Here is a 9,178-nt window from a genome sequence, read left to right as displayed (position 1 = left end):
ACGTAGAACAAATCTGGACTGTACTAGTTTTCGGGAACGACAAATATTTGGTAGGATGCATATACCGACCAAACGATGTGGTAGATATAGAACTGTTCAGAAATGTTTTCAGAACTGCAAGAGAATATGTTGACAAACGGGGTTTTAAAGATCTTTTAATAATGGGTGACTTTAATTTTCCGAAAATTGAATGGTCAGATGGAGCAGTTCATGCAATAAATTCCAGTGAACACTCGATAGAACATCATTTCTCGGAAATAATAAACGACGAATTTCTAATTCAGCACGTCGCGATACCTACTTTTCAACTAAACGAATCAACGTACGAGAATACATTTGACTTACTGTTCACAGTAAACGAACAAAGATTATTTCAAGTTGAGACAAATGCGATATTAGGGAATATAAGCAAAGGACATCTTGTAATTTGCTTTAAATATGCACTCAATCACCATTAGACAAAAACTGTAGCTAGCAATCGGAAATATATTTTAAAAAAAGCTGACTTCGTAGGAATGAACAAATTTTTTACAAATACAGACTGGGTAAACATTTTTGATGCAATTAATGTCCAGGAGATGTACGACACGCTCATTTTTTATGTTAACGAAGCTTGTCAAAAATATATACCGTGTCACAGCTCGAAAAACAGGACTCTTAAAAGAATTTTTTGGATTGACAATGAACTAAAAGAACTTGTGAAGAACAAAAGACGAATGAGACATTTAAACTGTTGCACAAATTGGAAAAACAAAAATATGGTAAACGAATACAAAGCATTGTGTAAAACAGTTAAAATTGAAACGAGAAAAGCCAGAAAAAAATACGAACGCGAACTGGTCTACAAATTGATTAGAAACAAGAAGATACTATTTAAATATGTGAACGATCAACAAAATGTAAAGAGCTCAATTAAAGCGATAAAAAACGTCGAAGGAAATGTTACAAATACGACTAGTGAGATTGTTGACATTTTAAACGAAAATTTTCAAAACTCTTTCACTAGAGAGGGCGACCAAGTATTATCAGAATTCGGATCGAGATGTGGGGGTAAATATTTAGATTTTGACGAGAGTGCAATTAATTACAGTGACGTAGAAACAAGATTTATCCATTGAGAAATCATGTGGAGTTGATTATCCATTGAGAAATCATGTGGAGTTGATCAATTGAGTACTATCATTTTAAAAAATTGCGCTGAAGGACTAGCAATGCCAATCACATTGATATTTATGTCTTCGATTGATAAGAGCGAACTACCTAAGCAATGGAAATTTTCGAACATTACCCCAATCTTTAAGAACAAAGGCAGTAAGCTAGAAGCGAATAATTATCGACCAGTATCACTGACTTCTGTGCCGTGTAAAATTCTGGAAAGCATAATAAAAGACTCACTTTTGGCACATTTTACAAACAATAAATTTTTATCGAAGTGTCAACATGGATTTGTTAAATCTAGATCATGCACGACAAATCTCATGGAAACTGTGGATTATTTAACAGAAAATATCGCACTGAATTGTCCGGTAGATGTGGTTTATTTAGACTTTGCGAAAGCTTTCGACACAGTGCCACACAAAAGACTCGTTTTAAAATTAAAAGCGTATGGAATTACAGGAAAGCTGCTAAAGTGGTTAAAGGAATTTTTAAAAGATAGAAAGCAACGCGTAGTCAACGGTGATACTGTTTCGAGCTGGCGCGATATCTACAGCGGAGTTCCGCAGGGATCGGTAATTGGCCCGATATTGTTTGTTTTGTTCATAAATGACCTGCTGGATAGAATACAAAATGTAGCCAAGCTCTATGCAGATGACACCAAAATAATGATCGATGTGAACTCAATAGAGAAAATAAACAGTCTTCAACGAGATATAAACAGTGCTTGGGACTGGTCTGAAGAATGGTTAGTGAAATTCAATAAAGAAAAATGCGAAATAATACATTATGGAAGTAACAATCCAAAACACGATTATTCTATGGATAATGTTGTCCTAGGACAAACTACTATTCAAAAAGATCTAGGCGTATTATTCTCAGCAAACATGAAATGGAGACAGCAAATTATATCTTGCAGGTCGAAGGCAAATAAAATGCTGGGAATGATTAAAAACACATTTGTGAAACTGGATGTGCAGACTCTTAAAGTCTTATACGTGACGTTTGTTCGCCCAATAATTGAATTCGCGGTTCCAGTGTGGTCCCCTCAGCTTAAAGGAGAAATAGAACTGCTCGAGAAAGTTCAACACAGGGCTACGAGACTCAATCCGACTCTGGCAAAAATGAAATACGAGGAAAGACTGGAGATTCTTGGCCTCAGCCCATTATGTGAACGCAGACTTCGTGGAGATTTGATCTTGACTTATAAGTTATTAAATAAGATTGAAAATGTGGACTTTTTAAACGGTTTCAAGCCTAATGATTTTCAAATATCTAGAAGAAACGGTGTCAGGTTTGAACGCGAAAAAACAAAGTGCAACTTAAGACACTCATTCTTTACTAACAGAATAACAAAACCATGGAATAAACTACCTAAAGATGTAGTTAATGCAAAATCAGTAAACAGTTTTAAAGCACAATTTGACAATTGGCTCTTTTTAAATAAAATTAATACTGACACGGCTGTCTAAGTGTGTTATAATACACACACTCGTCGTCTTCAGGCAGCTACAGCATCTACTACTACTACTACTACTAATACTACTACTACTACTACTACTACTACTACTACTACTACTACTACTACTACTACTACTACTACTACTACTACTACTACTACTACTACTACTACTACTACTACTACTACTACTACTACTACTACTACTACTACTAGGAAAATGTAACTACATCTGTTAACTTTTCTCTAAGTCCAATAACATCTGGAAAAATTTCCTCCAAATGTAATTACATCTGAAAAAATTCTTACCTGTAACTACATCTGGTTAAAAAAATGTATTTATATTTAATAATTTTTTTTCCAGATGTAACAACATTTGAAAAAACCATATATGTAACTACATTCGGTTAATATAGTGCATTATAAATAAATAGTTTCATAAAATACTGTATTTAATATAACTGAAAAGATGTAACTACATCTGTAGACTTTACAAATGTAGTTGTACAGATGTAGTTATTCTAAACACAATTGAAAAGATGTAACTACATCTGTAAAATTTTATAGATGTAGTTGCACAAATGTTGCTATACTTAGATAATTGAAAAGATATAACTAAATCAGCAGTAATCATATACTTTTTACACAGATATTATTAGACATCAATGAAATTTCAAATGTTTTTAAACAGATGTTGATATATCTCAGTGTATTTAGAGATGTTGTTGGACAGATATTATTAGACATAGCATAAACTGATGAAGTTACCCTTATCCTTGGTAATTAAGGGCATAAACAATTTGTTAAAATTAAAATACTGGTAATTTAAAACAAAATTAAAAAATAGTCAATCTAAATATTTTTATTAGTTAGAATAATTTAGTTTAAACAGTATATTTTATATAACTAATATATTGTGGTACTCGCCTTGCTTTACCCACCATAAAGAACCTTTCAGATATGGTGTCAAGAAGATTCCTACATACTTTTGCTAGTTTCCAATCAGCCAGGATTTTTTTTTGATTGTGCTCTTAGATTTACTACTATAAATGGCTTCCTCGTTAAAATATTGCCCGTTATAGTATTGCATGTGGTAGCGTTTGCTAGTGCTGTTATATTTTTTTGAATCAAACTGATTAAAGCTGAAATAATTTCACATCCTGCATCAGCTCCACCAAGCCCTATCCCTACAGGAGCTCCAACGTCTGTCCCTACGATACTTCCACCATCAATTCCTATTAATAAGCCAGTTTTATCAAAACTATGCTTCAGCGATAGATAGACGTTTTGAAAATTTTTTACGGCAAATACTTTATTTTTTTTTGATATTCGTCACCGAGCTCATTAGCTCTCTGAACGTATGACAAAGCTATTTAAAATCACTAAGTCGAAGGTATAGGCTGAAGTGGAACATTTTCTAATTCAGGAGCTGAAGCTCCTCCGTTGGTAAGGATTGGGTATAGCCTTTATTCACTTTTTTTCATTATTAATATTATATTACTTGTTTTAAATGTTTAATTCGCACCAACATCTATCTTAAATATCAAAAACTAAATTAAGTTGAGGAAAGTAGCAGCTGATTTGTCATAACCAGTAAATTTAAAATTAAGTGGGCCAATTTCTTGAAAAGGCTGTAAAGAAATCTAATTTAAAACTTGAGGCTCATAACTATATAAACCTATTGTTCCAGATATTGTAAATGAAGTATCTAATATTCTTCTAGGGCTTTCTCTAAACGTTGTTGCGTTTGAAGCTATTTTTATCAAACTCTATAAAATATAAAGCAGAGGAAGTTGTAATACCAGCTATATAATATATAACTTTTCGTAAAGCTATTTTAGTATGTGCAGTTGTTGTTATCGGCACTGTTAAGTAACTGTTGTACAATACCACTTGTAACATTTGTTTGGGTAACTGTATGAGTCTGCTTCATTTTACTTAATTATCAGTAACAATTTATGTCTAACATTTTTAAGTTGTTTAATACATAATATATCGTATCCCGTAATATAAAACAACTAGTACGTCTTCAAATAAAACCACAGCACTTAATTCCGCTTTATGGTTGTTTGTATCAACGTATATATATACTTTTTTTCACTCGGTTTTATTGTTTCTGTTGGTTTTGTTGTTTCTGTTTGTTTTGTTGTTTCCGTTGGATTAGTTGTGTCTGTCGGTTTGTTAATTTTGTCGTTTCTGTTTCTTTTTCCCGCAAAATCTACAGGACGTCTAATATTTCTTTCTAATGCAGCAACAAATTCGCGTTGAGCGTCAAGAGCAGAAGCTGATGAGCTGATAATCGAAGACTGAGCAGCCAGCTGAGCAGAAAGCAGTGAAACAGCATAACACCAGATTGATTCTGAAATGCTTACAAGTCCAGCATTTTAAACACCATAAATAATTTCAGGAGCCTGACCCATAACAAGGTTAATTACATGTAAGTCAAGTGTTTTGAAACTTGTACAATTCGACACGCATCGTAGCGATATTTCTAACTCTCTAAACCCATTTCTTTAGAAATATTAAATTATTTTTTTATTGCTTCAAACACTGTATTATCAACTGAAGAATTCTACGGATTAATTAATCTATAAAGAGCTCTTGTAAAGCTGTCAGTATAGTAAAGCATAAGGGTGCTTACCCCACATCTAGCAGAAGCCATGCAAATTGAAAAACTAAGTGCGTTAATGTATGCGTTAGGTCCATCTCCATCAACCCAATTATTGGGTTCATAACTTCTAAGAAAAGACTCTGTAGTTCGAACTCAATAATCTAAAATTGATAAAGGACATGCTGAAATTCCGTTTGTCTGTTTTGGGTCAGGTGAGCTTGAATGCTTTACATCGTCAATACTTAAAGTTACGTTGTGGTTTTGGTGTTTCTTGCTTATTAATACAATTAGGATCATAAGAGCTTAAGGGGTATAAGTGTTTCCCTATTCCAAGGTAAGACCCATCGCTGCTTGATAGAGGTTCATTTGTTAATCCTGGATGCTTGTAATGAATTTGAAAAGCTGCTTTTATACCTAATTTTAAAATATCTAAAAAAACTGAATTTCCTATTATTTTTATTGCTTAATGTCTCAAGTTGTTTTGCAAAATCTCCTGCATTAGCAATTCCTGAATAAGCCGTTATAATATTATTTATTTTCTTCTATATCTAAAATTGCGCTGTAAATAATGTTTAACTATAAAATATATAATACCTGCATATGTGATAATTAATGCCCATGCTTTATCAGCAAGCCACATAACAGCTGCCGCAACTTTATCAAATAACCACCATGTAAGACTTCCAATATATGGAACTAATTTAAACGTTTTATCACGAATCCTTAACAACGCATTTGCAAGATGTTCAATAAAATTTTTCTTTTTTGATTTTTTATCGACTTTATCTAAACCTCCTTTGTCTGGATCTCCACCACCTTTATCTGGACCTCCACCACCTTTATATGGACCTACAATTTTTTTATCCGGACTTCCTTTATCTGGCTTTTCACCTCCTTTATCCGGACTCCCTTTATCTGGACCTTCTTTATCTAGCTTTTTACCTCCTTTATCCAAAACTCCTATATCTCCTTTATCTGATTATGGTTTTCTTTTTAGTTTTTTAGTAAAAAATTTATAATATGACCTAATATACCCCCAATTGAAATAGGTAGTAAAAGTAAAATAGCGACAGGTAATGGTTCTGTTCTGTTTATATTGAATTTTGTCCATAAAAGCACCTTTTTTTTTAAAAAATGTGCTACAAATATCTAGAAACACACTTTAAGAACTATTTTGCATATTTTGACAGTCTTCTTGAATTTTCAATAATGCTGCTCTTGCATTTTTAAGTTTTAACTTCTGATGCTCTAGCTTTATTTTTCCCTTTTAAGTCTCGGAATTTCTTTTTTGCGTCTTCAAATCTTTTAGTTGCTTTAAGTAGTTTATTTTGTGAATTGTTTAACCTTATTTCTTAATCTCTTGCCGCTTCATTACTCATAGCACCAGCATTTTTTTCTTCTTGGTGTGTTCTAAATATTTTTTCCCGATATAACCTTTCTTTCGTATAATTATTAAAAAACTCATTAACCTTGAAAGGACGACTAAATAAGCACGAATTTCATGAGTGCGAACTGGCATAAGTGCGAAGCAATTACAGAAACTGGCATAAGTGCGAACTGGCATAAGTGCAAATTGGTATAAGTGCGCCGAATAAATTTACAAACATTAACATAAGTGCGAATTGGTAGAAGTGCGAACTGGCATAAATGCGAAGCAGTTACAAAAACTGGCATAAGTGCGAACCATATGTAAAAACTGGCATAAGTGCGAACTGGCATAAGTGCGAAAATACTAATTTACACTTATGCTAATACCTGCAATTTTATTCGGCGCACTTATGCCTATTCGCACTTATGCCAGTTTTTGTAACTGCTTTGCACTTATGCCAGTTCGCACTTATGCCAATTCGCACTTATGCCAATTCGCTTTTATGAATTTGCTAATTCTTTTGGTGCACTTATGCCAACTCGCACATATGCAAGTTCGCAATTATACCAGTTTTTGCAACCATTTGCACTTATGCCAGTTCGCACATATGCCAATTTGCGCTTATTAAGCCTCCCAACTTTGAAGAATGCTGTTCACCAAGGTATATCACAGTTTTTTCAAAATTTTTAACCTTATCTAATGCTAAATTTCTTTTTGCTTCAGCATCAGCCGACTTTTCCTTAAGATTTAATATTTTCTTTGCTTATTTTTCAACTTTAATGCCTGTCTATTTACTAATAGTCTGCAAATTTTCAGCAACATCAGTTAAATCCTTTGGTATAACTTTTCGACTATCCACATTTCTAAAAATAGTATTAAATAACTCTTTTAACGCTTAAAAAGCGTTCATTGCTTTTGTTGTTATAATCGGTTTTTTCTTTTCCAAGAAAAGTTATATCTAAAGCTTTAAAATCTTCTAGTGTAAGTTTTGATGGTTTTTGATGCCCATTGTGCGCCATTCTGCCATGCCAAATAATTTCTTTTAAGTTTTAAGTGTTACAAATCCACATCACATCTTTCAATTAATGGAATAATTTCAGCCGGCTTCCGAAAACTATATAAAGGTTTTAACTATATATACAGGTGTCGTCAAACTCCCCATTTACCACTACTTCATTAATGATTGAAATAATTTTGCTATCAATAATGATCGTCTAATGAGAGTATAATAAATGTTTTTCAAAAGGGAATTGTTTGTGTAGCAACCATTTATAATTGTCTAAAGCAAATATTATAAATAATTGTCAAAAGGGAATTGGTTGTACTGTTACGGTCTTTTAAATTTGCTTATAAAATCTTATAACTACGCTCATCAGACTAAGAAAAAAGCCAATTGTCAAAAAAAAGATTATAAAATATGAAATGAGATTAAAAATAAAGCAAGATTTGGAGGCGGGATTGATTCTCCTAATTAATATTCTCCCTCATAATCATCATGGAACTCATCTAGACTTTCAAGGTATTCAGGTTCATTTTTAATATCAACACATTACCAAACTATAATATGTATACAGCGAAGCCTAAAAAATTAATTATCTTCATTGCGACTATATTTAGGACAGGACAATGAATTTTCTGTTGAAAAAAGTGAGTTTTGAAATTTCTGGAGAGAGCTGTGCCTCGGTCTTCTGAGGTCTGATGACTGATCAGTTTCCAACAATGACCGAGTATATTGATTCTGATAAAATAAAACGGAGCTCCATCCTCATCATCTCTTATCAAAGGATCAGAACTGGTTTGACTCACTTGTACGCACCAGTTGATATTTTGTGCAAATTGTGAAATGTGGATTCCGGATGTTGCTCTTTGACAAAGACTATTTTCAATCTGCCAGTCAAAAGATGGCTTAAAAGCTGTAGCCGTTTCAGATTTCGCCATCAAGAGTAGTTTATAGAGCACCATTAAAATCATTCAGAGCAATCAAAGAGGCTTGATGAGGAAGAAATCAAAACGGAGGGTCTCAATATTTTAAATGATGCGACCATTTCAGACGTTTTAGACTGCCCTATTCCAATCATATCAACTGACGCATAGTTAAAAAAAATTCTTGGATGGACGAAAAGTAAGGCATATTCCCATGAAACACTTTGATTAAATTTAATATATGGAATAAGACTATAATAATACAATTTTTATTTCAGGAAGTCCGACAAGAACAAACTACGTGAGTCAAACGTCAAAGTTCCAATTAACACCAGGTTGATTTTCAAACACAATTAAACTGTAATTCACATGTGAAAAATTTCAATAATCATGCTAAATTAATAAAAAAAAAGAGGGATCCCGGTTTTACGTCATCCTTTTTAAGGTTAGTATTGGAAAAAAAAAACCGTTGACAAAGGGGAAAAGGGGTTCTAAAATTGCCAAAAAAAAAAGGTAATGCTCTTAACGGATGGTCCCTATGGAAAATATTGAATCAAAACTTATAGTAAAACTGAATAGATAAAAATAAGTAACCGTCTTTTATTTTACTTTATAATTGTTTTGCCTTTTAAGAGATCTTTTACCAAAAAGAGTAAAAAAA

The sequence above is a fragment of the Hydra vulgaris genome, chromosome 11 (genome assembly GCF_038396675.1).
Source record: "Hydra vulgaris chromosome 11, alternate assembly HydraT2T_AEP".
Taxonomy (NCBI): Eukaryota; Metazoa; Cnidaria; class Hydrozoa; order Anthoathecata; family Hydridae; genus Hydra; species Hydra vulgaris.
The sequence above is the reverse complement of the archived record's forward strand: the minus strand, read 5'-3'. Positions refer to the sequence as shown.